The 5,217-nt window shown below is 35.4% G+C and overlaps 1 protein-coding gene and 1 long non-coding RNA gene across 2 annotated transcripts in view; one reads left to right on the plus strand and one right to left on the minus strand.

Moving 5' to 3' along the window:
* The window catches only part of LOC106874518 (5'-AMP-activated serine/threonine-protein kinase catalytic subunit alpha), a 616,447-nt gene that overhangs the window by 334,086 nt on the left and 277,144 nt on the right, over positions 1 to 5,217 (minus strand). The gene's annotated exons all lie outside the window — the stretch shown is intronic.
* The window catches only part of LOC128248391 (uncharacterized), a 57,960-nt gene that overhangs the window by 31,073 nt on the left and 21,670 nt on the right, over positions 1 to 5,217 (plus strand). Inside the window, exon 2 of the long non-coding RNA XR_008264633.1 lies at positions 4,417 to 4,475. This is a non-coding gene — a long non-coding RNA (uncharacterized LOC128248391). The remainder of the gene's footprint in view (positions 1 to 4,416; positions 4,476 to 5,217) is intronic.

Below are 5,217 nucleotides of genomic sequence, written 5' to 3' on the forward strand. Positions count from 1 at the left end.
TATATATATATATATATATCTGTGTGTATGTGCATATATGTGTGTGTGTATATATATATGTATATATGTATATATATATATATATATATACATATATATAAATGTGTGTGTGTGTGTGTGTGTGTATATATATATATATATATATGCATGTATGTATATATGTATGTATGTGTGTATGTATGTATGCATGTATGCATATATCAAATAATTTTTTTAGGGAACAGTCTGACAGTGATTTTGAGGGCTAATAGACCGAAATTGAAACTATTTCCATGTAAAGTGAATAGAGTTGTACTGTGCCAAAAGGTATTGAGCAATCTTTCACTTAAATAATTGTCCATATATATATATATAACTTCATATAAAAACAAGTATTCTTATATACATATATGCATATTTATATACAAATACATATACACCTGTATAAAGGCATGCATAAATGCACGTGTATGCATGTAAATATAGGTCAAAGTTCAAACCCAGTCCACATGACATTCACAGTAAGACGCTGTTCTCAGTATAGAGTTCCAGTAACCTTATTTTAAAATACTCACAGAAGTGAATGTGTGTGTGTTTGTGTGTTAACTGCGATCGCTTTGGTCCTTTTTTTTTTTTATAAAGCATTGTTCATTTTCCTTATTAATCCTTTAGTCTGAAACAACATCGTTCCTAATGTTCGATTAGCTTTTGTGACCTTCTCGTTCCTATTTTCAAAATAACTGATAGTGTTAATGGCATATGCTGGCGCTCTGTAGCAAGCCGTATAGAAACTTGGGAATAATTTTATAACTGATAAATTCATCAACACTGAATCTAAATTATTTCAACGGTAAGATCTTGTCTAGTTTATGATATATTAGTTTTCTATCTTAATATATCATCTAATCTATGTTTAATATAGGTTTCTGTTTTGCTATTAGTTTTAGCCTCCACAGTTCTTTACTATTTTTTTCTTTTCTGGTACTTTATGTAGATTTTTGTGCCGTCAAGTAGTGTTTGTGTAGTCAATTGTTTGTGGTGAACTACATTATTATAAATTGCAAATGCTCCTAGTTGTCAACAGAGGATCCACTGTCGCAGTTGTGTGTCCTATGTAACAGTTTGGTTCATGGTGTTGACAACTTCCATCATTACACTGTATATTTCGGTAGTTGCCGCCCTAATTACATTCTATGGTTTGTCAGTTTGTAGTTTCGCATTAACTACAAAAGTTCTCATACTGGTGTATATATATTAGTTTCAAATTTTGGTACAAGGCCAGCAATTTCGGAGAAGGGATAAGTCAATTACTTCGACTTCAGTGATCAACTGGTAATTATTTTTAGCGATGCCTAAAGGATGAAAAGGAAAGTTGACCACGGCGGAATTCGAACCCAGAACGTAATGCTGAAAGAAATAGCGCTAAGCACTTTGACCAGCGTCCTAAAGATTTTGCCAGCTCGCCACCTTGAAATATCAGCGTCTCATTAATTGAACACACGTACTGACACAAATTGTCAAATGCTCTCCATTTTACGGCAAAGTACTACGCTATTCTAGTTGTTGTTGTTGGCACTCCGTCAAGGGTTCCAGTTGATCCGATCAACGGAACAGCCTGCTCGTGAAATTAACGTGCAAGTAGCTGAGCACTCCACAGACACGTGTATCCTCAACGTAGTTCTCGGGGAGATTCAGCGTGACAAGGCTGACCCTTTGAATTACAGGCACAACAGAAACAGGAAGTAAGAGTGAGAGAAAGTTGTGGTGAAAGAGTACAGCAGAGTTCACCACCATCCCCTGCTGGAGCCTCGTTGGGCTTTAGGTGTTTTCGCTCAATAAACACTCACAACGCCCGGTCTGGGAATCGAAACCGCGATCTTGTGACCGCGAGTCCGCTGCCCTAACCACTGGACCATTGCGCCTCCACGCTATACTAGTGTACATATTGTAATATATTCTGTGCTTATAGTTATTCAAGGTAAAATTTCTCCTCATGCTATCTGAAAGTTCTAATGATATATTCATTTATTTTATACCCAGAGTGCATTTGATTCATATTGTACTTTACAAACTATAAAGTCACTCCCAAGACTTGAGTGCATATGTGCATAAATGCATGTGTATATGTGTGTAAATGCATATGTGAGTATAAGTGCATGTGTATGCGAGTGGGTATTATATTTCATTGTATACATACACATACACGTATGTGCGTGTATGTGTGTGTGAACATATACGTGTGCATCTTGTGTTTATTTTAAAAGACCATCAAAATTCCTTATTTATTAGCTTTGTTAACAATATTTTCTATGTACGAAACGTGTATGCGTACATCTCCTACTTACCTAACACCAACTTACCAACATACCTAAAGTTACCCACACAGACATGCATAGCTACGCATCAATGAATCAATCTATCTATCTATCTATCTATCTATCTATCTATCTATCTATCTATCTTTCTATCTATCTATCTATCTATCTAACAAACTAACTACACACACGCAAACACACATGCATACATAGATATACATATACACACACACACACACACACATGTACTAGCAGAGATACCCGGCGTTGCTCGTGTTACATGCAATTGAAGAATTAGACTTCTCTGTTATATTTTCCCTAATGAACTGGAATATCTATGATTCGAATTTCATCACAATTGCAGATGAGGGTTCTTTCCCTCTTTACACACCCTAAAAAAATTCTAATCATCACACGTGTATCCCATACTACTGATCTTTATGTGCAGAATCCAAAATTCCAGTCCTACGGAACTTGTTAAAAGGATTTTGCTCTTGAAAAATGGATATCACGGAGCTCTAAACTGTGGGAGTTAAGGCCCCTATTGGGGGTGGGTGTCTTAATGTCAACCAGAGAAGTTGAATTGTTGAGAATCTTTCGAACTTGGGTCTTATATGTATTGTTCGAATTTCTTTGAAATAAGAAATATATGTATGTTCACTAGGTTTGTAAAAGAGAGCAAAGCTACAGGAAACCAAAAGATGAATGATCACAATAAGCAGTCAGCTACCCTACCCTAGTCGGTACTACTCCCCACTGTAGGATTCCTCACCATACAGGTGACAGGCACAGCCATAAGATGCATTACAAATCTATAGCAATTGGAAGGGTGTGACCCAACTCAAATATTCACAACTGTGTGACTTGAGGGCTAAGGGGAAATGAAAGTGTCATCTCTGGAGTTTGCAAATGACCACTATACCGATAGGTAACTGGACAGAATATATTTACAATAACCAGTCACTCATCTGGGAAGGCCTTGAAATCAATGTTACCATCGGGGGAGTATGTGTGACCCAGTGATAATAAAAAGACTCATAGGAGGTGTGCAACCAAATAACTTTACTCAAAATAACACTTTGCAACTGAATCAGTGGAGGCAAAGATGCCTCTCATTTACTTGACAATTTATGCACCACATTCCAAAAATCACAATCTAAGTATATCTTAAAGCAAACTCTTACACTGTTGTACCATTGAATTACAAATAATGCTCATCTTTTATGCTCGGGTGACCCTACAGCTTCCAACAGTACAACTGAATTCGTCTTTGCTTAGATAAAATGACTAAATTGTGGGTGTTAAGTCCCCATGAAGAGGTCTTTCTAACTTCTAAGAAGATAAAATTTTAGAAATATTACTTCATCTGTGTCTAATATCTATGGTTAAAATTTAATCAACAGCAAAAATATATGAATTTTCATGGAGGTTATGGCCCTTATGCATAGAATATAATTTCCAAATTTCATAAAGATCCATTCAGTACTTTAACCTAGTTTTAGATTATAAAAAATGACTAAAATTTGGGAGTTAAAGCCCCCATTAGGGTGTCTTAGAATCCTCATGAGAAGTGGAAACTTTGAGAATACATGCATACCGGCCTCCCCTCTCCACGCCACCAGTGTTACAGCCGATACAGCTTGGCACCTGTGACGTCGCAACCCATTTCTACAGATGAGTGAACTGGAGCAACGTGAAATAAAGTGTCTTGTTCAAGAACACAACACGCAGCCCGGTCCGGGATTCGAACTCACAACTTCACGAACGTTATATATATATAGTTATATACTGGTATACCAGAAAGTCTGATTTATTAAACTTATCTTCGTCTCTAGAATATGTGTCATAATTTGTATGACTATTATGACCCACTCCATATGAGAAAGGGAGATTACATCACAAACCATTTTCAGTAAGTCTAAGTCTCTTGGCTACAGGTGACAAGGCTGAATATTTGTCGTGTTGATGAAGTTTATTGAGACAGAAATGCGCGTCCATGTCTGTAATCGTGTCTCCAGATAACATGGAAATAATTTTCTTCAATGACATGTAAGATTAAGAAAATTTAGAAAATTCTGTTTCTTTATCTTTTTTTTAGATTATCTTCCCTTCTTATTTTCAGATGGTTTTAATTGACATTTGGTAACAATGGCGCACTGTCTAGAGGCGAAGATAATTTTAGTAAGTCAAGAATTTATGTTGTACGGTATTTAGTATACCTATTCCTCTCTCTCTCTTTATCACTCTCTCTCCGTACATATATATATATATATATATATATATATATACATACACACACATATATATATACATGAGACATACAAATATACATATACGAACACACACACATCTGCATACATACATACATTCATACATACTTTTTGCTTTCTTTTTCATAATTCTCTATCAACTTCACAGCTCCGTATATATCTGAAGGCACGATACATAATAAATAATTCACCAGGCCTCTTCAACAATACCTTAACAAACATACTACCACCTCAAACTGGGTCTTACATATTATTTAACATAAAAACATGTTAATGCATTTGCAAGACGCCATTGACGATCATCTTTCAAACACAAACCCCCAATTCTCATACTCCCATCCAAAGCTCTGTTGAATCTTAAAGGAGCTTTGTTGTTCTCTAGATGAAACATTTTGCAAGTTGCATGTAAACATGGGTATACGAATAAGGAATGTCGCTCTGAAACGCTATGAGTACTCATTTAATTTCCAGATATTTTAACTTTGTAACTAAGAAGATCTATGTATCACTATATATATCGGCATGCATAGATGCACACATACACATGTAAAGACACACAAATATACGGACATACATGCTCACACGCTTAAATGTATACATATACTTGTATATATATATATACATATACTTGTATATATATATATATATATATA

The sequence above is a fragment of the Octopus bimaculoides genome, chromosome 7 (assembly GCF_001194135.2).
Source record: "Octopus bimaculoides isolate UCB-OBI-ISO-001 chromosome 7, ASM119413v2, whole genome shotgun sequence".
Taxonomy (NCBI): Eukaryota; Metazoa; Mollusca; class Cephalopoda; order Octopoda; family Octopodidae; genus Octopus; species Octopus bimaculoides.